Source organism: Pezoporus wallicus, unplaced genomic scaffold (genome assembly GCF_028554395.1).
Source record: "Pezoporus wallicus isolate ANWC-B61680 ecotype Strahan unplaced genomic scaffold, APGP_CSIRO_Pwel_v1 contig_7545, whole genome shotgun sequence".
NCBI classification, from domain to species: Eukaryota; Metazoa; Chordata; class Aves; order Psittaciformes; family Psittacidae; genus Pezoporus; species Pezoporus wallicus.
The window spans coordinates 2,818,082-2,844,603 of NW_026642398.1; the positions used below are offsets into that span (position 1 = coordinate 2,818,082).

At 41.9% G+C, this 26,522-nt stretch overlaps 1 protein-coding gene and 1 long non-coding RNA gene across 7 annotated transcripts in view; one reads left to right on the forward strand and one right to left on the reverse strand.

The window, feature by feature from the left end:
• The first annotated feature begins 1,159 nt into the window (after window positions 1–1,159).
• The window catches only part of COL22A1 (collagen type XXII alpha 1 chain), a 220,934-nt gene continuing 195,571 nt past the window's right edge, over window positions 1,160–26,522 (forward strand). The window contains exons 1-2 of one of the 5 annotated variants that reach the window (XM_057429783.1): window positions 13,024–13,260; window positions 13,388–13,552. The gene's annotated coding sequence lies outside the window, so the exon portion shown is untranslated. Of the gene's footprint in view, window positions 1,385–13,023; window positions 13,261–13,387; window positions 13,553–26,522 lie in introns of those variants that run through there. The other 4 variants (XM_057429787.1, XM_057429782.1, XM_057429784.1 and 1 more) reach the window with 4 other exon arrangements.
• Window positions 4,425–7,550, reverse strand: LOC130610144 (uncharacterized). 2 transcript variants are annotated; one of them, XR_008974968.1, is made up of 3 exons: window positions 7,390–7,550; window positions 7,025–7,305; window positions 4,425–4,559 (listed from the first exon to the last, which is right to left on the reverse strand). It is a non-coding gene; the product is annotated as an uncharacterized LOC130610144 (long non-coding RNA). The 2 variants fall into 2 exon arrangements; XR_008974969.1 differs by having other exon boundaries at window positions 4,440–4,502.

A 26,522-nucleotide genomic window follows, 5' to 3' on the forward strand; every position in this document is an offset into this window, starting at 1 on the left:
GAAAAATCTTAGCAGGAACATCTCCATGACCTGGTCTAGATCCTGGCTCCCATACATCAGCCCATGCTGATGGACATCCATTCTTGATGAAACAGCAGGGACAGCCATGGAAATGCTTCCTAAGGCGGAGAGGGTACGGTATGTGCACAGCAGAGACGGAGGGCTGTGTCTGGAGGAGGGTGAGGACTAGTGGCTCCGGTACACAAATCAGGGCTGAAATACCAGCAGAAATATCCCAGCGGAGGGCTTTTTATTTAGACACTGAGGTCAGGGCGGAGGTAAAAGCAGAGGCCACCTGTTTGCTGCACCAGAAAGGGCATTTCCTCCCCGTACCGCTCCATCCCGTTCTCCATCCGCTCGGGGGGCCATGTCTCTGCCCCTCCTCATGGAGCGCAGGGGCTCGGGATGTTCCATATACCCCTTGTGTCCGCACCCCACATGTCTCACCCCGGGGTCCAGCCCCCTCCGCACCCGGGCCCGCAGCGCTCCCGCCCAGCCCCTTCCCCTCCCCTCGCTCCTTAAACCCCGCGGCCGCCGCAGACCGGCCCCTCTCCCGCCCCGGCGCCCGGCCTGGCTCCCGCTGCCGCCGGGCTCCGCTGCTGCCCCACATCCTGCTCGGGCCCCGTCCTTCCCTCTCCTCTCCCCTCCCCTCTTTCCCCCCGGCTTTTCCCTCTTTTTGTTTCTTTCTTTTCTCCTTTCTTTCCTCTTTTGTTTCTTTCCTCTTCTCTTTCTTCTTTTCTTCCTTCCTTTCCTCCGTTCTTTTCTCCTTTTTTCCTCCTTTCTTTCCTCTTTTTTTTTTTTTCTCGGTTTTTTTTTTCTCCTTTCTTTCTTTTCTCCTTTCTTTCTTTTCTCCTTTCTTTCTTTTCTCCTTTTTTCTTTTCTCCTTTTTTCTTTTCTCCTTTCTTTCTTTTCTCCTTTCTTTCTTTTCTCCTTTTTTCTTTTCTCCTTTTTTCTTTTCTCCTTTCTTTCTTTTCTCCTTTCTTTCTTTTCTCCTTTCTTTCTTTTCTCCTTTCTTTCTTTTCTCCTTTCTTTCCTTTCTCCTTTCTTTCCTCTGTTCTCTCTCTCTCCCCGTCTCCCCCTCTCCTCCTCGTCTCCTCTCTTTTTCTCTTTCTCCCTCTGTTTTCCCCCACCCCGACGGGGACGGGTGAACAGAAGATGCTGCGTTTTGTCCATTCCCGCCCTGTCACCAGCAAGTCTTCTTGAGAACCTGTGCGCGCAGGGGGTGTCTGCGTGTGTCTGTGCCCGTGCTCCTGTCCCTGCACGCCCATCTCCGGAGCTCGTCCCGTCTGGGCTGACAACTCCGCGTTGACACCTCGGCTGCGCGCTGAGCGCGGCTCAGGACCCAGGCACCAGCTACCATTTGGGTAGCGCTGTGTTCGTGCAGGTAAGAGGACGTTCTGGGGGCACTGTGACTCTGAGCACCGCCTTTGTTTTGTCCTTTCCATGTCTCAGCTGTGCAGAGAGGCAGCTCAAGTTCAGAAGAAGAGTGTTTTCTTTTTAAGTATGTAGACATGCAGGAACAGGATCTGCCCTACAAAGAGAACCCAGCACGAACTGTATTACATTATTCTTAATCTGCATTTACTTGGTTTTCCCTTAGCAAACAAGTTTTCAGACCACATATTTGGCTAGGTGTCATCTGAATCAGGTCAGGTTCAGCCCTCGAGTTGTGATTAGCAGATGCAAAGTGCCTTCACTGCGGATGATGAAGCAGCGACTGAGGAATGCATAATGCCTTCACTGAGGAAAGCCATTGTAAAAGTTCAGAGCTGACAAGAGGTTTACAGATGTCTACATTATAATTACTGTTTTCAGGGCTGGTTCTGATTGGGATTTTGATGACTTAACACCTTCTTGTACTCTGTGTGACACTATCGGGATGCAGGACCACCATGGATGTTAGCAGGATGTTTCCTTCATTTCATATGCATCACGAATGTACTGTGCACCACTTTATAGCTATAGCCTGTATCTTCCTCTAAGCTGCCCAATTCAGCAGTTCCTTCACTTCTGTGTTTTTTACATATCTGATGTTCTTAAAGCAAGTGTACTGACTGCTTCCCAGCTGATGTTCCACAGGCATTAGCATGCATGCAGTGCTCTGCCTGTTTGCACTGATTTTGATTAAGACCTTAAAATAACACAGCCCATCTGTGCAGTGTGGACACTGATGGAGCCATTCTCAGGAAAACACACCTGCAAAATCTATTGGTGTAGCTGTGTGCTTAATTTGCACGTAGGATCACTCTAGATGAGTGCCTGAATCTCTCCCCTTTTTCTTTGATGGATGCCTGTTTAGACATCTGATTCGGGGGAGTTTGTGTAAACACTGAAGAATAAATACCCACTGATAAAATAGTAGGAGCAGTTTCTCAAATAGGTTGGGCAGGTGATTGTAAGGTGTATTTTGCTTCAAAAGGTTTGTTTTTTTTTTTTTTTAAGAGTAAGCATTTAGTACTTTTTACTGAAGTTTCAGTCCTACCATCATGCATATTTTCCAGTGTGATGCTTCTGGTGGAGTTCAAGGCCAGGTTGGACAGAGCCTTGGGTGACATGGTTTTGTGGGAGGTGTCCCTGCCCATGGCAGGGGGGTTGGAACTGGGTGATCTTAAGGTCCTTTCCAACCCTAACTGTTCTATGATTCTATTCTATGATTCTATACAATGGCTATGCTCTCTGTACGCAGATGTGACAGTGCTCTGAAGTAACTTCTAGTAAGACATATCAAGTACACATATTAGAATTTGCATCAGAGAAGTGTTTGTTTGTGGAATATTATTACAAAGAAAGTTCTGAGTGTGTATTGTTATTTTCAGTACATGTGTTGTGTTGCTGTTGCTTCTAAGAAGAGGCAAAGAGCTGTTTTGGGGTCCTTTCTGGTGAAACTGAGGCTTGGAGAATTTAGAAGTCCCATTCTGAACTTAGAAACTGGCAGCCTGCCTAGTGATGACTATCATCTGCTTTTGTGTAAAATCATTCCAGGGCAGTCCTCGACACACTGGAAAGCAAAGGGAAGAAACCAGGTCTTCTGACTTCCAAAAGAGCAGATAATGGTACCACTCTCTTCTGGGATAAGCCTGGGGCCAAATCTTTCTTGTTTTACTGATGTAAATACTATTCTTTCAAATATGAGTAAGACCAATGCCATGAATGAGAAGAGGGTATGGGTTGGAATAGCATATCGGATGAAGGACTTATTGTGGGGGAAGCATCAGTGTGACTCATGAATATGACTCATGTTAGTATGGTGGAAGAACAAGGTCCCCAGTGGGGACCCAACGGAGGAGGATTTAGAGGTGGAAGAATTAGTTTGTTCCTGTGGTCTGTGGGAATCTTTTCCGGAGCTCAGAGACCCAGACAACATGTGGGTGAGTGTGTCTGAAGCACCTGTACATACATATAAGTCTTTTCTTACTTCTGCTGACATTTCGTGCAGTTTTAGGGCAAACATCATTGCTACATGCCAGAGCTAGCTTTTGATTCTGGAGATTATGATACTCAAAAGAACACGAATAAAAGAACACTTTTGTTTCCAGCACGTGATAACTTTCTTGTGAAAATAGGTTTCTGAGATTCACTCAGTAATTACATTGGATTGAAAGAATATTTCAATTTGTCATTCCCAACCCTTCCTTCTAAAACCTGTTTTGATTAATCACTGCTAGATGGGGCAATACCTCCTTTCTAAAAACTATTCTTAAACTCTTTCTCATAGTGAGGAGTGAAACCTTTAACAAAACCCTTGCATTGTATCAATGATTTGTATGTACCACCATCTGTGAATAATACAGGTGATATTGGGCTATTTCAGTATTTCAGACAATGCCAAATTCCCCAGTCTTTCTTAGATAAACTTGTCCCCCATGACACTGAAATATCCCCTCCCAGCCTTTCCAGCTGTTTTCCCTAGTGAGGAAGATGTGGCAGTGCATTTCTGCCTTTACAACCAGCTCTTCAGAGAGGAGCCATTCCTGCAGGTCTTTCTGTAGTGGAATGAGTCTAAAGTTGCTGGGTCCTTATTGAATACTGTTCACTCTGTATTGAGCACTACCAGCTGTTACAAAGAAGTTTTGGAACATGGGAGCTCAAGTTTTGGGAATGAGGAAAAGGGGAGAAAGCATCTACAGAAATCACTGAACTGTAACAGGAATTTGGGACATATTTTGAAATCCTTGTAGCACATGTAAGTAGGACAGGAAACTATCAGGTCTTACTTGGACACAAACTCATCCTGTTATTTTACTCCACCATACTCTTTATTTTACTGGTGTTTTCCTGATGGCTTGTTCGAGTTTCTGCTGAAGGTTTTGTGATCCCCTTCAATGGAAGTCCCATCACCAAGGGTCAGTAAATTACAAGTGAAGTTAAGCATTTTTTCTTAACATTACAGCTAAAAACCTCATTGGGCTATAGTCAGTGGCTATGGACAGAGGATGTTCTCTGGCAGATGTGCTGCACAGCCTTTAGCAAGTCACTGAACCTGTGCACAGTCAGTTCTTCCACTTGTGAATGAGAGATAATATTAGAAGGAGAATTTACATCAGTTGTGACCTTGAGATCTTAAAAGAAAAAAAATAAATGTTTTTATTAGTTGAAAACATTCTGATTTCTTCTTAATTGAGTAATATATGCTATAGTGATAGGTAACATTTCCAGAGTTTGAGTTGCAAGGAGAGACTGGCTGGATCCAATTTTTGGGAAGTACAGAATCAGAGAACCATTTAGGTTTAAAAAGAGTTTTAAGATCATGGAGTCCAGCTGTTTCTCTAACAGTGCCCACCACTAAACCATGTCCCTAAGCACCACATCCACCTGCTTTTCAAATACCTCCAGAGATGATGACTCCACCACTGCCTTGGGCAGCCTGTTCCAATGCCTGACCACTCTCCAGGGAAGAAATTTCTCTAATGCCCAATCTTTCCCCAGGTACAACTTGAGGCTGTTTCCTCTTGTCCTATCACTTGCTACTTGGGAGAAAAGACCGACCCCATCTCACTACAACCTCCTTTCAGGCAGCTGTAGAGAGCAGCAGTGTACCCCTGAGCCTTCTCTTCTCCAGGCTAAACACCCACATTTGCTCATTCATTCCTAGTCTGAATATGAGGATGGGAGGGGCGCGAGGGCTAATAATTTTTATTTTTGAGCATTACCAAAAGGTCTATGAAGATTAAATATCCATCAGATACTTAATAGGATATAATCAGATATCCTTGCTCCATCCAACAAGGAACAAGTATGGACACAGTATTATTGCCTTGAGGAAGATGGGTTCAAGATTGGCAGTAGCAGGAGAGATGGTGGGTACATCATCTGCCAGGAACTGTGGTATAGATTAGAGATTTAATTTGGAGTGGGGACAAAAACTAACAACCCCCCCAATCAAACATTATTGATATGCAACAGGTATGTTACGGTAGTGGAAAATTCATTTCATATCACAGGTGATGCAAGTAGTGAGGTAGCTTTTGTTTCCTTTTGCTGCTAGAAACAAGCTAAACCCAAGGATTTTTTGTGCTTTGGAAGAATGAAAGCAGGCTGAGTTGCTATTCTTCATTACATTGGGGTTTTCATAGCAAATACCTGGTATCTTTGTGTAGTGACAAACAAGAGCCTGAGATTTCTGGGAGTATTTTGACTTTAAAAGGCTTCTTCCTATAAAACCATATAAAAACTCTTAAAAGACTTCAACAGTGTTTCTTCACCAGCATGGAGACAATTTAACACTAAAGAGAGGACACTGTGAGCCCTGGCACTTGCTCACAAGCTCTCGTGCTATAGAAATAAGCAGCAGCCCATCCTGAGAGCGCACTGAGGAGTCACAAATCCCACACCAGGGTATACATGGCTGTAGAGCTGGCCAAAAACATTGAAAACCTGTGTCAGAAAGCTTCTCCAACCTGTGCTAGCCTTGGCAATTCATTAGGCATGAATGAAATTGAGTTATGGGTCATATTTTGCAAGTACTGTCAGTCATGATTATGCAGTTGTCTGGATTTCCTTTGCTCAGGGGATACTGCTATCACAGAGCTTATCTGCTATGCAGTAGATGTAAATGATCCTTCCTCAGCTTATCAGAATCTATTTACTTTGCACTGATTCAGTTCCTTAGAAATTAATCTTTGATTCTTTGAAAAATAGGAGAATCCCTTGAGTTCAGTTTAAACAGTCGATTTGATTATTGTTACTTCCTAAATGTTGATTCTTCAGTGTTTTTAATAAAAAATGGCAAAAATTACATATTTCACATGGCATTTGAGGGGATGTTTAAACCATTGGTAGTTTTCAACTGGTTTGGACTCATGCTCTTTGATCTAAGCTTAGCCAGCACTCAGTTGTGGCTTAATTGCTTATTATCCAAGTGCAATTTCTGCAGTGCTGTTTGCTTAGCCATGTTGAATTATGTGCCTATTGGCAGCATCCAGGTATTTCTTTCCAGAGAAACCAGGTTTATATTGATTGCTGTAAGAAGAATTACTCTGCATATCAATTGCAAAGATTTTCTTTGAGCTGGAAATTTTATTGCTGAGGGCACCAGGAGGGATTTCTGTTGGCTTCACATTTAGTCTAAAACTAACTACATTTGTACAACAGAACTTCAGTAATTCCAATTTCATCAGCAGATAAAAGTTACAGATAATCTGCATGGGCTGTCTTGATTACCACTGCAGTTCTTAGAAATGAAGCAACAGCTGGTACCCATGTCAAAGCACTTGCACTCAGCATCCCTGCAACCTGTTATCCAATTCAGTGGTAGAACCATTTTTCTCCACAGTAAAGTGAGATACCCTGATGAATCACTTTGTATTGAGCACTACCAACTGTTACAAAGAAGTTTTGCAACATGAGAGCTCAAGTTTTGAGATTGAGGAAAGAGGGAGAAATCATCTATAGAAATCACTGAACTGAAACTGAGAAACTGGGGATATATTTTGAAATCCCTGTAGCAAATGTAGGTAGAATAGGAAAAGAGCAGGAAAATGAACATATTAAGAAACTATCAAGCCATATTTGGACAGAAACTCACCCTGTTATTTTCTTCCATCATGCACTTCATTTTACTGGTGTTTTCCTTATGGCTTATTCCAATTGCTGCAGAATGTTTTGTGATTCCCTTTCAGTGGAAGTCCCATCAGGCTTCATCAGGGGTCAATAAATTACAGGTGAAGTCAAGGATTTTGCCTTAACGTTGCAGTTAAGAAGCCCACTGGACTGTAGTCAGGGGCTATGGACAGAGGATGTTCTCTGGCAGATGTGCTGCACAGCCATCAGCAAGTCACTGAATCTGTGCACAGTCAGTTCTTCCACCTGTGAATGAGAGATTGAAATGCAAAGGAATGCGTGGTTTTCACACCATTGTAGTACTTGATAAGAAAAGGGTGCAAAATATACCTAAACATCTTCAGCAAATCCCATTCACTTGATCTAAGCAGGGTGGTCAGGCCCAGTGGTTTTAACTCCTCACTGGTAAATTAATTCATTACCTGCTAGGAGGCAGCAAGGCGCAGCCCTTCTGTAGCACCTGAAATTCATCTGCTCCTGTGTGAGCACTGCCAAAGCTCAAATCTGCTTCATTTCAATGATCTGTTGTATCACAGCCCACAATACTCTCAGTCTGAATGTGAGACCTCATGATGTAGCTCTGCATGACCAGAGACTCACATTCCTGCAGCAGGAACAAAGCAAAACAATCATTTGTGTTGCAAAGGACAATACTTTAGCACAGGTAATAAAACTGCCTGACTGCTCTGGGCTGGGCTAAGGCAGGAGAGAATTACTCACTCCTAACAGATGGGTTGACAACCTTTGTTCAAGTCTGACATTTCATAAGCCATCTTGTGCTTGAGTTGTTTCAAGGCAATTTCCCCCATCCTGTTTTGCTGTTTAATTATGGTACCACCTCTAGAGTATTTCTAAGAGTGTTTTTTATGTTTTTTTCTGGAGGCTTTTCTTGATTATATGCAGGTAACTGCTTTTATGATTGATTTCTGGAATTAAAACAGTTTACACCTGGGTTTATTTTTGCTTCTTTCTTTGCCATCGCCTGGGTTTATTACTGAGTGCATTTTCTGTTCTGTTTTTGGTTTTGTTTTTTTTTTTTTCAGTCAAGTTATTTGTGTATTTCTGAGTAGTTTCTTTTTCTCCTTTTTAATTCCCTGTTCAGCTTTTTTTATTGCTGCCTTTGACTTTTTGTTTCCTTTTCAGTAGGTATCTCTATTGTCATGTTTTCTTCCCTTAACATCCTTTTTCCCTTAACATGCCTTAGTAGCTGTTCCCAGATTATGGGCCATGACCCCAGGAGGTCTGTGGCATTTATGAGTGGGCTATAACATTAAGTACTAATTTTAGATGTTTTGACACAGGGAAGAAGTTGGAGAAATGTTGCTTTCCAGGGCATCATCTGATCAAGCTGTGTATAAAGAGGAATTGTCTTCCCTTCAGCAGTTGCTGAGCTAAGACTGATAGCACACAGCAAAACAAATGAAGAATATAAAGTACCCTTATCCCAGATTCCACTGCTATGATATACAGCCTAAAACTATTTACCCTTACTTCCATTTCTTGTCATTTCCATGCTCCCTGTCTGTCTCAAAAAGAGATAAGTTTTGAAGGTAATAACCCATAAGGTAGGTCCTAGCCAGACAAGGAAGCCACAGAGGGAGCTTGTAGGTACAATGAGTTTTGGGAAGTCTGTATCCCAAGTTGGAGGAGTTCCTGGCAGCTTTGTAGGTCTTCGAGATTCATAAGAAATAGAACCCCAAGCAAACCACCAAAAATAAGGAGGAACAATTTTATGTTAACCACTGCTGTTTATCCCCTTAGCTGCATGCCAACAAGAGTCTGTTCCTCTCTATGGATTGTAAAGGGCTGGTAGGTGGTTTATTCAGATACAAACACACTGTAAATCTCTGTATTTGGTCAGATGAATCACCATAATATCAATAAGTCCTCAGAGCATCACTCAGTAGAGTTAACTATGAAGACTGCAGTCCCCACAGGATTGCTGGGGGGGATCATGGCTGTTGACCAAGAGTCAGTGGCATATCTCTCAATAAATTAGCACTGCAGAAAAGTTCTGTATTGATTAAAACTAGTGATTAGAGTGAATGGGAGGGTCTGCAATAGTTGCAGCAGGCCAATGTGCCAATTTTATTCCAGGTATCAGATCTAGGATCTTTCAGGACATATGCAGTGAGACAGTGATGTCATGTACCTAAGCGCTCCATCATTTACCTGGAGTATTGTGTGCAGTTCTGGTGTCCTCAACATAAAAAGGACATGGAACTGTTGGAACAAGTCCAGAGGAGGCCACGAGGATGATCAGGGGCTGGAGCACCTCCTGTATGGAGACAGGCTGAGAAAGTTGTGGCTGTTCAGCCTGGAGAAGAGAAGGCTGCGTGGAGACCTCAGAGCAGCTTCCAGTATCTGAAGGGGGCCTATAGGGATGCTGGGGAGGGACTCTTCATTAGGGACTGCAGTGACAGGACAAGGGGTAATGGGTTAAAACTTAAACAGGGGAAGTTTAGATTGGATATAAGGAGGAAATTCTTTCCTGTTAGGGTGGTGAGGCACTGGAATAGGTTGCCCAAAGAAGCTGTGAATGCTCCATCCCTGGCAGTGTTCAAGGCCAGGTTGGATGAAGCCTTGGGTGATATGGTTTGGTGTGAGGTGTCCCTGCCTATGGCAGGGGGTTTGGAACTAGATGATCTTAAGGTCCTTTCCAGCCCTAACTGTTCTATGGTTCTATGTTCTATGTATGGATGATATAGGAAGTATCAGACTGTTGGAAGGCACAGTATCTTAAGAATGCTCTTCTCCAGGGCCCATGCAAGAGGATGGATTACACTGGCTTTGGGGAATACTATCCTTTGTGTTGATTTAGTTACCCCTTGTAGCCAATTTAAGACAATACTGACATGAAGACAGTGTTTCTCTTGCATTTAAACCATTCAGCAAAAATAATTCCCAGAACATGGTGACAACTTCCTGTGAAACAGACACTTAAGTGATAATTTCACTATTCCTGTTATCAATGGGATAATGTTTATAAATTCTGGTTTTTCTTTACGAGGCTCTGCAGAGCATGGATTATCTATGTAGCCTCTCAATTAAATTACATTATTACGCATACTCCTGATCCATGCCTGGGTGGGAGGAACCATGCCATTGTGCATACAACTTTTCTGCCTCATTACCAGCTCTTCTTGTTTAGCTAACATGTTTGCCTGCTCAGATGATAAGTGATAATCCCTTTTCTATTCTATGACATGATGCTGTATTGGATGGCTGTGAAGCTGATAGGAGAGTTGTTCTCCTTCGCTACTCTTCAGAAGAATGGGAAGTGTGAGGAGGCTATTAACTCCTTTAAAATCTTCTATGGCTGTGTACTCAGGGGATTTGTGAAATCCTCTCTGTTAGATTGTAAACCCTTTCAGCACAAGGATCTTGCCTGGTAAACAGGGCACCCTTTGCTCCTGTCACAGCACAGATAATATGGGAGAGGAAAGTTTTCCTTTTGGTACAACACTTGGACTGCTGGACTGACTGTAATTCCCACTCTGTTGCAGTAAACTGATGCAAAACCTTCCGTGTCCAAGACCCTGACTTAAAAACTGGCATTTTAAACACCAGGTGATGGGTGAAGAGCCTGGTTATAACCCTTTTCTAATCCCTCCAGGACCAGTTTCTAACTCAGTTCATAAACAGAATATTGCTGGGAGACATATCTCGATGAAAGACTTGCGGGGATGGTGGCACCCCGAAGATCAGATGAGGGGTCATTTTATTTTAACGCTTTCAAAGGCTCACTCAGGATGGAGAACCTTGGAGGAACTACTGCAGGTAAACCATGGGTATCTCTATAGGGCAGAGCCTGACTTTAAACTGCTCCCTGCAAATAATCCCCCAGGTGCTGTAACAGGGACCATGACTGAAACAAGATCTGAGGCAAGGGTCCACACAGTTACAATTCAGGAGACTAAAGCAAGCTAATAGAAGATTTGGGAAATGGATTTGTCCAACCTACCCCTATTTGTCCAGCCATCTGCCTGGGTTTATTCACTGACTAACTCACCTTTCTTCCTGAAAACAACTGCTCCATAGGTTCTTAGATTGCTTGGGAATGTGACAATGCCAAGAGCAGCACTCAGACTCCTGAGCAGTAAAGGAGTGACCAGGAGGGTCCCACAGGTTTTACACTAGATCCATATTGTCTTACTGGGTTTTATAGAGTCATTTCTCAGCAGTTAATGCTTCTCTCGTAGTTTCAAGTGCATTGCCTACTGCCAAGGGCAGAGCTTTCTTCCTACATGTATGGGTGATTATTGGGCTTGTTTTGTCCTTTTAAAAACCACTTGATTCACATCGAAACAGCACTGTCCTTCAGTCCTAAGAATTGTGCAGTCTTGTATTTTACTGGAGATGGTCCTTTCTAGCTCATGATTTATCATAAAAAGACAAGCTTATGGCCTTCTTGAAGATGTCAAACTGAATCACAAAAGGCTATGGATTTCATCCCCTGGGGTACAAAATCACTCGGTTATGTGCCACAACAAAAGTGGTAAGAATGGGAATTAAAGGCTATTATTTGCAAAAGGAGGTTGTCAAGTATTAGATACTGGGGGCAGATTTTGAATGGGTTGTGCTATCGTTTTCTAGGAGAAAGAAGAAATAGGGTACCCATATGTTATTACATAAAAAAAGTAGCCTGACATTTGAAACACTTAAATCTTCCATCAATGGTGCCACTGAAGTGAATATTTTAAGATGCATTTGAAAATGCATCTTAATGAATCCTGCTTCCTTTGATGCCATGTATAAAACCAGCAGCTTGCATCTCTCAGTGCCCATTTCTATGTTGCAGACTGTGAGATCCCAAACTTTTAACAAGGAAAGTTAGTAGAATGAAAATAACTAGATTTTCTGAATGAATGGGAACTCAGGGATTACTTTATATCCAACTCTATACTTCAGATATAGATGTCTTTTCCAGGTTCCATCGTTGTCTGTCTTTGGGAAAAGCCTCTGACCTTGTTCACGTTGATGCTTTCTTGAACTAAAAATCAATTCTTTAGGATATGGTTTAAACAATGTCTGAACAGAGTGTGAAATAGAGATAGGAAAATGAATGCAATCCTTCCTGTAGGTTTAGTGTTTTCTGGGAACAAATCCATGAGGTCTAAGAAGGGCTTTGTCACTAGCCATGATTATCAGGGAAGTTGTGAATGCTCCATCCCTGGCAGTATTCAAGGCCAGGCTGGGCAGAGCCTTGGGTGACATGGTTTAGTGATCTTAAGGTCCTTTCCAACTCTAACTATTCTATGATTCTATGATTTAAGGCTTCAGCAGCATGTTTATTGTTACACAGGCTTAAGTGGAAAATGACTCCCAATTTATTGAGGTTCCTACCATGGTGTCTTTATTTAGGGGCAGATTCTGTCATCCCAATAAAAAAATATGGAGTGCTTTAATCCACTAAGAGGTGTGCTGAGATACCACTGGGATTGTTTGAACGTTGATCTTTCTGCAGGCTGTGTTACTAAATCAGCAGAGATAACAAAGGCTGCGGTCACTTCTGATTCACATCATTCAGGGTGTGATATTTTAAACCCAAAATCTCTGCGATGGCTTCCAATGATGTGATGAGTTCAGTAGGAACACTTGAAGTACTAAAAATGCAGGACTTGTAAATTGCTTTCAATAATTGTCAAAATATGTATGTTTAAAATGGTGAAAAATCTGTTTTTAAAATATGTACATGACAAGTAACGGAAAACTAATGCACTCAGGCTGCTCTCTATAGCAAAAGCAGGTGGCAATAGCCTTTCTAGCGATGGCACCAGGAAATAATTCAAGTCACAGCGTAAAAGCCACTGACCTCTGATTGCCAGATAGCAAATTGAATTAAATGGGTATCTGTAAATACTGGTGTATTCCTGATACTGGGACCAGCACAGAGATTGGTGTGTCTGTCTGCAGATAAAAGGGATGTTAAGAAGTTCCTGTGTGCTGCCCTGGGCCAGGCAGGAGGTGAAGGCAGACGCTGCCCAAGCAGTAATCATGGGAGGCACCGCAGCAGGGATAGCCCTTCGTTACTGTCCTTCTCTTCTGCATTTGTGGTGGCTGTGAGGCTACTTTGGTCCCTGGGAGGGGTAGAGTAGATCCCAAGTTCTGCCCACATCCTGCCAGTCCCTGCCTGTTTTCTTGCAGGGCTGTAGCCTGCAGAAATGCATTCCTCTGCATGGGACAGAACTCACAAATAAGGTAGGTCTTAATGTGGCTGAGAGCCATGTGATGGGAAAACCACTTTTGCCTCCTCTCATTCTTTTCCTGAGATGAGAAATGGGATAACAAAATCCAGTCCTAGAATAAATCTTTGCATTTCCACTAGGAATGCTCCCTTCGCTGTGAGATTCACACTAGGCAAAGGCAATGCTCCTATTTATAACCTGTGGTTGAAGGGAAGTCTCTCATTAAGAGTTGCCTTATACTAACTGTTGAATGGATTTAAATGCTTTGGTAACATTTATTTCAAGAGCCTGTCCTCTGCAGAAAGGTGGGTGAGCCTCAGCATCAGGGTCTGTGCAGCTTTATTCATGCTTTGCACTTCTGTAGTTCCACAGGGCCTTGGGTTTGTTTTGGTGTTGGTTTTGATTTGTCTTTTTGAGTAACACAAGTACATAGAGCTGCAGCTGCACATCAGGATGGAGTCAGGCTCTGAGATACCAGACATTTGCTGCTACAAAAAAATAATTGATTCCTGCTATTTGGAATGTGATGAAACTGAAATGTGTTAAGGTTGAATACTTAGCCTGCACTTGCATGATCTTTCCAATAACTCATGTTCCTTTGAAGCCATTTCACCGTCCTGACTTTCCTGTTCTTGAATTGTTGCCAATGAAACTGAGCCCTCCTGATGTAATTCACAAGCAGGATTCATAAAGCTGACACTGTTTACATTGGTATGTGGGGAAGAGAAATCTTTTTGCCTCTAGGATGTTATTAGGAACAAGATGACAACTTGTGAATATTTTCCAGGTATCATAATTCTTTAATCTATTGGAATGTTGAATAATATTAGTGATAACATCACAGCAATGTGTGACAGAAAGTTAGTATTTCTGTTACATTGAATTGCAGATACCTTTGTTCTAGCTTAAGGGGGACATCAAAAGTCCCAATGCTAAAACCTTTATTATAGGTTTTAACATTTTTTTTGTCTTCTAATGCATTCAACCTTACAGGGACTTCACCTGTGAGGTATGCAAAACCAGGTAAAACAGTGGTCTCATGGCTATCCGGTGTCATTTCTGTGGATATAACTGAATGCTTTATAAAAGTAATGGACCACCTTTTATAAGAACTCTTCCAAAGCAAAGCTTTTAGAAGAAATCTAATTGCATGCTGTGACGGATTTTTGTGTGGGTTTTGGTGAACTCTTGATAGTTAGTGAAGTCATCGTCAAATTAGACAAGCTGCTACATGTGAATAAATGAATCACTACATCACACTAATGCAGTGGTGTGGAAAAGCAAAAAGTGGTCTGTTGTCAGTGAGAAGGGGTGCAAGAGCAGATATGCTTTGCCATTTGTTCTGACAAACACTCTTCCACAGACTTCAGAAGTGGAAGGTCTGTATCAAGACTAAAGACCTATATCATGCTTCCAATATTTTATCTGTTCCATGCAGCTCATAAGAGCTAGAACACTTATCTCTTGGACCTGAGAGTCAAAGCTAGGGTTCAATGCAGATAGGAGCACCAGAGAGGGGTTAAGCCCACAGCAGTCTTCTGCTCAGGTGGTTGATATTAATGCAGGAAAGCAGCAGCTCTATCATCTGGACTCACATAGATATTTCCACAGGGGGTTGGAAAATCCCTTTCAACAGGTAAATGTCAAACATGGCTATTGTACTGTATGATGCCAAACATATACAGAAATCTGTGCCATGGAAAGGTGTAATTTATGAGCTAAGTACAGTGGCTCTCTAAAGCTTTCATATCCCAAGCAGTGTTGAAATGTTGTTGCTTTACAGCTCTTGCTAGTAAGTAAATGCAGCAAGACCAGATTTCTCACACAGCAAATATTTCTCCAGATCTAACAGTTTAGGGTTCTTAGAGATTATTTCTTTTCCCATAAATCCGAGTGGTTTGGGATTTACACCAGTTATTGCTTTTAAGTGTAATTCTCAGATGCCCAATTTGCCTGAGAGATGTAAGTGTTTGTGCCGGCATGGCAAAATGAAAGCCACAGTTCAGCAGCACAGATCGAAGCCGGCTGGGTTTTAGAGCGAAAATTCCTTCCCTGAATTTGGGAGTCACCCCAGCAACTCGCATGCCATGCATGCTAAGTGGCAGCAGAAGGGTGGAAGCTGAATGAAGATCAGGATTGCGTCAAAAGGCCTGGAAGTTAGATAGGGAAATAATGGCTGAAAAATGTACTTTCTTCAGTAGCTTTAAAAAATGCTTTCTGGTAAAAATACAGTGAACTCTGTTGCTATAGCTACCAGCAGGGTTTTGTAGAGAACTTCTTGAGGTACTTACTGTTTAGAGGTACACAAATGCATAGTTTTTCTTAGTCTGAGGCTTCAGCATCACCTTGTGTTTGGATACTCTCCTAAAGCATTTCAGCTGCCGCAGTGTTTAGAGTTTGTGGAAAAAACAGAAAAAGGTGAGGTTGATCTTGAGAATTCTTTCCTTCCCCCTCTCTTTATTACACAAGTGTAACATAGCTGATGTAGCTGAGCTAGCATGTTATTTCATTTCTTATTTGTTTGTCTGTATGGGGTTCTTTTTTTGGCTAAGGAATAGCTAATAGCATTGTGGGGATTCATTTTTTACTTTAGTAGGGAAAAAGCAATTCAAGTCATTTATTATCCACAAGCCTTGCCACTTGCTCTGGGCCCTAGAAGCCAGGGAAAGGTTTCATATTAAAACATGACACTGCAAACAGAAGATAAATGCATACATTCTAGAGATCAAGTACATTGGGTGATGGTAACTGAGCACTTGAGCAACTTCCTGGTTCTGGTGTGGGAATATTGTGTCTCATAAATCAAGACTGATGGCTCTCTAGAGCAGGAAAAATGCTGCAACTTTTGTACAAGATATAGATGAGATACTGGTATTATCAAGAATAATTTTGTACTTATGTTGGTCAGGAGGTCAGACTGCACATGATCGTCCCTTTCATCTGTAATAATCTATAAATTAGAGTTGTTCCCTGAATATGTCAAGATGAATACGAAACACTTTTGTAAGTTAAATGAGGTCTTTTATGTATCCGTGGAATACAAGAGTTATAACACCTGGTTTTATCTAACAAAAAATGGACTGTCAGTCTTACTAACAGGCAAAATAAGCACAATCCCATCTCTTAAATGGAAACATTACTATTGCATACATTAATATGTAGATTAAAGCATGTAGATTAAACATACAAACATAGACATGCAGAGTGAGTATAAAAACATGTAGGTTAAAGCATACATTAACATGTAGATGAAAATAGTTACTCTTCAGAGAACAACTGTGTCTAAAATATTTGCTTATCTGTCTATGGGGTAAATTCATGTGCAGCTCTGCCTATCATAGTGATCAGTACTATGGCATTTTACTTGGCACTGAAAGGAAAGCAAAGAAAGCTACCTGCTTCGGGCTCAGTGGGGCAGGAAATCAAAAAAGATACAGAAAGGGCTAAGGCACTCACTGTCTTTTTGTAAGCTTTGTTTTACTGGTGAGGATGTCTTCAGGCTTCTAGGTTCCTGACTTTACCTGTGGAGTCAGTGAAAGCAAAGCATTACCCACCAGTATTTAGGATCAATGAACATCAGGGCTGACTTTATCCAATACAGTTTATGGATTCAGAAGAATCAGACTGAAGTGTAATCCTTTAGGCAATCCAGGACTCCATGAAGGCCCCATAGTATTAGTCCCATATCCATCATAATTCACCAAGAAACTGGACTAAATCCTGCACAAGGTGTTCTTTCTAGTATAAAAGTTCAAAAAGACATTGATTTTCCTAGCTCTGCTTTGGTCCTTCTACCCAAACCTGCTTTCCTAGGGCAATTTCATCATTCAGGAATGGGTATCTGTTTAGAAATCTAGATGCGCTGCTTCTGTTCCTCTGTTCCTCATTAGACTTTATACTCAAGTCTTTACACCCTCTTGCCTCTGAACTTGCTAAAGTTTCCTATTATTATCTTTACCATCTGTTAGCTGTTGCTGCTTTTGGCTGCCTTTCTTGATCACCTTGACCAGTAGACATCTGTTGAAGTATTAGCGTCTCTTAAATTCCAACATCTAAATCTTAGCTGTTTGTTTAGGCTCCTTTTGTTGCATCTAGGGAAAAGAAGTGCTTCTTGTGAGTAGTTCACTTATTTTACTCATCTGCCTTAGGAAGAGATAAAATCAGTCTGGTTATGGATTTGTTTAGAGTCTAATGAGGTAAATCCCAGCCAAAGCTCTTGTCTTCAGAAATAGCCCGGTGTGAGACAGTGTCTTAAATTCACCTTTAAAGTCCAGAAAGGCACAGATGTGATTTCATTGAAGTTCTAGCACTGCTGTCCATATGGATATCTCTTTTCCATTTCTGCTATTCTTCATATCCCTTCTCCTCCACCAAACTGCCAAGTGTTGTGTTTGCTCTTATTTTCCTTGTAGCTACAGTATGTCCTGCCATCTGATCCTGTCTCTCTCATTTCCAGTTGTTTCTGTTATGAAGAAAATACTGCTTTCTTGGTGTTGTCACACAGCCCTTGGCCATCCACCTGAACAGAGCACATGGATAGAGATATTGTACCATAAAAGACTTACACTGAAAATCAATACTCTGCTCCTGAGATAGCAATTCAGTATGCAAGGGTGTCACCAGTTTTGGAAATAATGGGAACTTTGGAAATTTTTGAGTCCTTACCCATTTGAAAATATCCTCCCTCCTATCAAATACTACAATCTTTGGTATCTACTATTGCCTAACCAATAACTATCTCTTCTTTTAAGGAACAAATTAGGAACATTACATACGAATAGGTAAGGAAAGGGAATCAAATAAGATTTTGTTTCAGGTCTATGAGACAGCTTGGTATCACACTTCTTCCTACAGCTATTTATGAAAATTAGAAGGAAGAAAGCAGAACAGAGGAAATGGGTCAGGGTGTGAGTTGAGGTGGGTCAAAACCCTTCCAGCCATGTCAAGATTATTGACTTGACACTGTCCCACCTGTTGTCTTGAGTGCAGGCTGTTGTGCTCGGGTAGCTGGTAGTGACATTTTTTGTAAGCTACTAAGTGATGGGCCTCCTGTGTCTGTCAGTTCCTGGTGTGAAAGGAATGTATGGGCTGTAGAGCACAACTTTTGGTTTCTTATCCTTTCTGTGTGAGTGACAGTGGTGATGAGACCCCTTTCTAGTAGAAAATATAGGTAGTTTGCATGCTTTCTTCTGGCTACAGGCTTTTTCCTGTTTAATTTACAACTTTCAGACCCAAATTTGCTGTACTTCTTTTAAGTGTTGTCTTCATCATCCCTATTGCTCACAGCCATGCAAGCAGCAATGCCAAGAAAAGTGACAAGACAGAACTTTGCTGTAGGTCTTCCAGTGCCAGGATCGTGGCAAGATCACAGAAGGATTCACAGGATTTCCTGTGTGTAGCATTTGGAAACTGGGAGGAATAAAGTTTGTTTTATCTCAGGCTCAGACTTAGGATCTCTGACACTGGATAATCTCTGCTTCTGCTTGACTCCTGTGTGTTCCCCTTGCCTGCTAGTACCATGTAGATGTTGGCCATGATGCTGGGCAGAGACGGCTGAGACATCAAGGATATTCTATCCAACTTGTTTTCACTCAAATCTGGTGGTGCATTGAGGAGTGCTTCTTAATTCTCTTATTTTAAAGGAGTCTGTGTTGATGCTGAAGACATCCGCAGTGCAGACATTTATGGTCAGAGGAGATTCATTTTCCTCTCTCCTCCTAGCCCCAGCTCCTTTTGTGGGAGGGAGAAGCATTTGGGATTAGAGCCAAAAAAGTCTTGAGGCACTCGCTTCCATGATTTTCAGTCTCAAATCCTCCATACAACCTCCCCACTCTGCAGACACCTAAACAGGTTAAGGTGTTTAACCTTAGAGTTCTGTTGGGTCTTCTCAGAATTGCCTCTGCCTTAAATGATTAGAGTTATACAATTATAAGAAATAAAAGCTTCAATCCTATGTGGGTTCCAGCCTCACTTTGTTGTTTCAGGCCAGTGCTTTCCTGCCACAATGTGACATCAGCTAACCATGAATTGCTTTCTACCCTGGGGTCCTGCTGCAGCAAGGAAGCACAGAATGGCCTTTTCCTAGAATACCCAGTGGGAAAAGGTTGCTTGCAAGCTGCTTATATCCATTCATCTGTTCTTTTTCTTTCTTGTGTGTTAAAAGAGAAGTGGCATTGCTTGTTCTCAGTAGACATGAGCATGGAGAGACTTCACGTGGATGGATTTCAGGCAGTGGATACTGCACAGGGGATGACGCCTCCTGCAACTGGGTAAAGAGGGGAAGATTCAGAAAGGGGCAAGGCTGAGGCTGTAGTCCTGCTATCTGCACTTCCCATGGTAACAACAGGTGTCTCTTGTTTCCATGGCTTTTCTTCACAGATCTGTCACTTTTGCTCGTGTGTTGGTGTCCACAGTAGAGTTCTGGGTTTCATTACAAAGGCCAACACCATGGAAACTGGACCATGGAAATCCTTCGGTATACTAAATCTCTTCATCAAATGTCATTGGTTTTGAACAAACTTTCATGACATTAGGTGTCCATCAACTTGTTGGAACATACGGAGGAGCAATTCACTCCCATAGTGCAAGTAGAAGGCGTTAATGTGCCTGTATTAGGGAAGTTCAGAAGTGTTGGAAGTGGTGGGTGAGTGTGTGGTACATTTCACATTAGCATATCCCTGTTAATAACCCAGAGAGTGACAGGCAATCGGTATGACCTCACCTCTGGAGCTTGCAGGGATTCTGGTAATCCTTATCCAGGCTATTATCATAATGCATAAGGCAAGGAATCTGAAGCAATTCTTCCTTGCATTGGCATCAGTAGGAGTTCTGGAATATGCATTTACTGGGCTTCTCTTTGTTAGAAAGTATGTTGCCTATTTTCCAAACAGATTTAGGCTGTTACCCCATTCCAATTCCTTGCTCCAGCTCTGCTAGCTGACTATATAAAGCCATGACATATGGATCTTTTTACTGACATAATCCTCTACTGTACTAAAAAAGAAAATATTAAGTTTAATTCTGAGAGCTAGAAGAACTTCCATAAGGATATAAAAAGCAGGAAATGGACGCTGTAAGAGTAGAGCACTCTCATATTGAATAGCCTCAAGGGACTCAATGTAAAAGGCTCCTTCCTAATAGTTAATAAGGGCTGGAAAAGCTCTACCTCTGTTGAGAGGAAATGGGATTTGTGGGACTATCCCTTCAGGTTATAAGGCTTAGGCCAGAGGACGGAGCTTTTGTGACTGTAACAAATCAATATGCTTTGCACATATAGCAGTAAAGACAGCCTGAGCATGTAGATCTGGGGACAAATCTCAGATTTTCCATTCTATAGAGAAGTATTTCTATAGCCTGAACTGTTTGCTTCCTCTGTGGACATCATTTTGATCCTTGTCTTGCTTACATCTCTCCTCATTAATCTGGATTTCCTGCAGCCAGCAGTGGCTGTTATAATTTAAATGTTTGAATTGGACTCTCTACTCATGAAGGCCAGTGAATGATGTTATCCATTACCCTAAATAAACAGTGTGCCTTGTATTACATGCAGGTGGTGGACTTTCTCATTCTAGCACATGTATACGCTGCAAACCCTGCTTCAGTGACAACATGAGAGATATTTCAGAGTTTTGTTGAGTTTAAAAGAGGTGGGAAAAAGACAATGGACAGTTTTCTATCTTAGCCTGAGTGTGACAGAAGCACTATTGGGGTGGGTGAACTGTGCAGCTGCTATTGAGTGATGTGTCTTGGAGCGTGTGTTCCTTCCTAGGAAGTACATCACCATTCATAAATTATTATGTATCTAATTCATTGTATTAATATCTGCAGGAGTCAAATATATTTACACCTCAATGGATGAGCCGCTGCTGGGGCACAGTGTGTACTAACAGCTGTGTAAATGGCTTGCAATCTATGTGACTCAAAGTACATATTGGGGGATATTTCAGGGGTAGGAGAGGATGACTCCCATATAAATGATGACAAGTTAACTGACTTTGAATTTCCTGTTCTGTTCCTGGTTCCCTGGTCCATGCTGAAAAGTTAGACAAGTGCTTTCCAAAGGAAAGTAAGTGAAAATCAAGGGGAAAAAGTTGATTTAGACAAAATGCAGCCCTGAAAAGCAACGTTGCTATAAGAAAAAATGCATCTAAAACTATCACATTGATGCTTGAGTCTCAAGTTCAATATTTTCTTCTTGGTTTTGCCAGCTAGTAAATAAACAAGAAACTGCCAGTGTGAGCACTACAAGTGCTGGTGCCAGGTTCTTGGGCAAACCCTGTTTTCCAGACATTGTTTTCTCAAATCAGATGGGCAAAGCTTCCCCTTCTCAGCTCTCCTAATTCCTTGGACCCCACTCTGTCACACTTCCTGAGAATCTTTTCCCTGAAAAAAAGTTAACTAAGATGCTTATGGAATAGTGTTTTATGCAGAACCAGCATCTGAGATGTAGAAATTCTTTTGAAATTCAAGCTCTTGATTAGATGAAGTGAGACAGGGTTACCACTTGGATGGTCAATAAACACATGTGTTCATATGGTGCAGTATAGGTTTTCTTTACAGATTGGTTGATGATGCCAAAGAACTGCTGGGTCTTTCTCAAGCATTGCTTGGTGTAGCTTGTTTCTAGCTCCTGGTAAGATGTTGGGAGACCAAGAGACAGCTGCACTCTGTGGCATGCTCTTAAGACTTGCTTGAGCCATTTGGCCAAATCTTAAAAGTCTTGGAGAAGCTGGCAGAGGGGAGATTTAGTTTAGACATTAGGGAGAAATTCTTCCCTGTGAGGGTGCTGAGGCCCTGACACAGGTAGCCCAGAGAAGCTGTGGCTCCCCCATTGCTGGCAGTGTTCAAGGCCAGTTTGGATGGGACTTGGAGCAGCCAGTTTTAGTGGAAGGTGTCTCTGCCCATGGCAGGGGGGTGGAACTGGGTGAGCTTTAAGGTCCCTTCCAACACAAACCATTCCATGAATCTATGATCACTTTGTGGAATCTGTTCTCCTGGGCACAGCAGCTGAAGCACTGTAGAACAGAGATCCATGTCTTGTCCCAGCAGGGAGCTGGCACGCAGATGCAGCACGCAACTGGTCCCACCATGTGAGTGCAGCCTACATGTAGAAGCAGAAAACTTAATTTGGGAATGATGGTATGGATGTGGTAGTGCCTTAACCATAAGATTTGGGAGATTCTATCATAGAGACTTGTAATCTCAGCTTAGCTTTGGGCTTCTCTTACTTAGCCAATCAGTAGAAAGATGTCTAAGCCTGAAACATAAGAGTACAATTTAAATCTGGAGTTACCTCCTCTGGACAAATCACTGAAGTTATACTTGGGGGTATTGCATCAAGGTTTCAGCCTGCAGACACTGCATGGCTGCAGCGGGCAAAAATACATTGCAAAGTCCTCGTCTAGCACTTTGGGTATTTTAGAACTGCAGTGATTTGGCAGGCAATCAGTAAGAGCTTGTTTTAAAGCGTCTCTGGTAGATGTATTTGCAAAGGGGTCAATTTGAGGGATGCATGATCCAAGCACAGGTTAGTGAGTTAGGAGTGGCTGAATTCTAATTCTGACCTTCTCTCACGTTTCCTTGCTTGTGCATGAGCAGCACCACAGAGGTTAAAAGGACATTTCTAAACTGTAAAGTAGAGCACAGAGAAATTAGGAAATGCCTGCACTGTGTTAATCCAGTCCCTCTATGAGGATTTATTCTGCTTTATTGTTTTGCTTCTCTGTATGATGTTTTTTTTCCACATTCAATTCTTGTCTTGTTCTGCCTCCTGGACAGGTACCTGTTGCTTAGGAAATATCTATTTATTATATTTCCCCTTCTAATTGTTCAGTAGAAACTTTATTTCTTACAGAATCAAACTTATTTCCAATTGCAGCAATAGTAATAATTCGTGGGCCCTGGTAGTTCCAGCACCAAGTACTTCATGGGGGGTAATAGAGTTCAGCTAAGGCAAGCAAATTGATGGGTTTGAATGGTCTGCTGAGCTTTCCCACCTCCCTATTTCATCTCCCATAAAGATGACAAACCGCTTTGTCTGGCATTCATGCTAACCATCTCTCTGCTCTGATTGTCTTTTTTTATGGATTGGGGTAGAAGTTGAGATGTGATATTGCAAAAGAGAACAAATTCTCACCTACTGCAGCCTCACCAGCATTTTGGAGCAGATGTTGGTGAGCTGCTCTCTAACAGGGTGCATGAATATCTCCATCCAATGTCCTGTGGAGCTGCTGATAGTCTCCTCCTTGATTTAAGCACACTTTGGATCAGTTCTAGTTGAACGAAGTACCTCAGGAACAACTCTGGTGTTAACAGAGAATTTTCTGCTCCATCTTTCACATAGGTTTTGAAATAAGGCCCATTAAAATCAATTACCTTCTTTTCATTAACTACAGTTGGCTTTGGATCAGGCCTGGGAAGATTCATGTCTTCCAGAAATGCCATTGGATGATTTCTTTAAAAAGCACTGAACAAAGATATACAACCTCATGGGCTGACTGGGGTAGGGAGAAAGTCCCATCTCTCTTTTATACGGTTGGCTTCCTGCTCATATCAGCATTAATTTAGATAATTAAATTGCTTAGTTCAGTAGTTGGAAGAGGCACGATCAGGCCACTCTACTAACAGGTCAGATGTATTAGTGTCCAGGGTTTTCTTCTCTTTATGTGTGTGAAAAGCTGTATTATTGGACACTGTCTTTCCCCCCCCAGGCTAAGCTCTTCTTCAGAGGACGATACCAAAACCATTTAATATCACATTATTAATGCCACCATAGTTTCAGCATTTATATGGAATGCGGTGATGTTCAGTGGTAGCAGGCGAATGGATGAAATTAAGCACAATAATAGCATCAGTCCCCCTTGAATTTAACAGCATGATGAACAGTTCAGTGTATTATTTAACAATACATAAGTAAAGGCTCAGATATGTTAAAGAGGAAACTAAAGTCCATAACTGGACATGCTTTTTGCATTATGCCTTGAATCACGTTGTACTGTCCCTGTGGGGTCTTTGAACTTCGGCTTGCATGAGGTAGAAGCAGTTTTATTAAATCACGCTCCAAAAATGCCATCTTACCCTTGACTCCAGTTGTGTTTTGTTTGGTTTTATTAATATTTGTGGCTGAATCCCTCCTCTGAAGGATGAGAGATCACAGAAAATGTTCTGTATTTTTCCACCTCTGACTCACATGGTTTTTGCCGTTGGTGACATTTCTCAAACCAGGACAGAAGAGCAATCGCTGGAGAGGATGAAATAGGGACTATCCAGTGCTTGTGCTTAAATGCCTTGTCCTATAAATGCCATGAAGTTTTCTTCTCTGCCACATTCTTTGTACCTGCCCCTTCTTTTTCCTTTATATTTCAGGATGCCATTTCAGGTTTGCTTCTGTTCTTTCACAGAAGCTTTTCTTCCTTGTCCCCTGAATTATGGTGATGTAACAGCTAATAGAGAGTCTGAATTTCACCTTCTTGAGAAGCGAGGTTAGAACAAAGTCACTGTATGTCCCTTCAGGATCAGGCTCTGGCAGGACAAATACAGAGAAGGATAAAAAACACCATCATCTTATTCGCAAAATACAGGGGTTTAGTTTCCTAAATAAATTGATGTCAGGATAATCTTTGCCTTTGTTTCTAACAGGAGTAAATCCCATGATGAAGTGCAGCCCAGCTTTATGGTTCCTTTCTGGATATGTATGTGGTACTTTGGAAGGCCAAGTCTTAGCTCTGTTCCCATCCTCAAGGGCTAAAGCTCAAGAAGACAAAGCAGCATCCCCCAAGAGTACAAGGGAAGCCCAACAGTGAGCAAAATATTCAAGTACTTTTGAGATGAGAAGACCCAGTTCTCCTTCAACTCTTTTTCTTTTGAATGCTGCTTTTTATAAGCATTCATTTCCCAAAGCATTTACTTACCGTTCTAAAGTAAAGAGGCCTTACCACATATGCTCACTGATCTAAAACTCTATACCAGCCCCCCTGAAATAGCTATCCTGAAGCTGAAGGTTATATAGAGCTTGTATCTATCTTCTGCATGTTGTTTGCTCAGCTGTGAGTCGGTATGAATAGCTTAGTACTATGCCTGTATTTTAAGTGTAGAGAGCTGACTTCAACATTTACCAGCATACTTCTCAGCCTGGATGCCATTCCCACATCATGTTTGCATGTAGCCAGAATTATCCACCTCTTTTTTTTTCCCATTAAGCTATTAAAAACAGGGCCTCAGACACAGAGTCCACTGTTTGGTAATAAACTCAGACGTGATAGGATTTGTCAGTTCTTTTTGTAATATCACTTAACACGTCTGAATGTGCCACAAGGGAAACCCAAAGTGATGTTTGTGAGATAAAAGGGGAAAAAGAGGTATTTTTGAAGGATGTACGTTCACTTAGGCCACTTTGAAGAAAATTATTCCCACATGAGTGGCTGAACTAAAAATAATGACAATAAAAAAATCCACGTTGGTCATTTGGAAATAGGGTCAACTAAACAGAAGTTCTTATTCTTGGATTGCTCTGAAGCCTAAACCATCACACTTCTGGCTCCTTTTCGACCCTTTCTTCTGGAAAGGGAAATGTTGGTCAGCTGCTGTAATCTGAGACTGGGATGAGACAGGCTAAGGTGGGAAAGGAATGAGTGTGGAAAACTCATAACTAAAAAAGGCTTTATCTCCAACCATTCTTCTAACACCCCTGAAGACTGCCTTGCCATGAATTGAATCCTGTTGATGTGAGTGGGGCAATTTTCTCTCACTATCTATACATAAAGTAGCTGCATGTTTAGAGACTTGTTTCAACTCTTCATGCTATAAAAAATAGATAAAATAATGTATTTTGGCCTGAATGCAAGAATAATATTGAATCACGGATGTGTATGAAAGCCACCACAGGTTATAAATACAGATTTTAAGCAGATGTTATGATTTTATTTGTTTTTTTTCCCACTATTTTTAGCCTAAATGACTGTTCTGAGACACCTTTCAGCATTCATAGCGCAGAATTGAGCTCTTGAAGTGTTTTTTTGTGGAGCAGAGAGGAATGACTCCTTAGAGACGCAGCTCTCAGACCTGGTCAAGTAGGCAGGTCCTAATGCTGGGGCAGAAGTCACACATGTACCAAGAGATCCACATCCATTGAGCTCCCTGTCAGGCTGCATCCTCTGCCTGTTGATCCAGCATCCATCTGTCCATCCGCCGTCCTTCTGACTGACACCAGCTGGTGCTCTGCCTCTTTTATCCTGGCCTCATGTGGAATAGCAGCTGGCAAAGGCTGTTTTAATACTG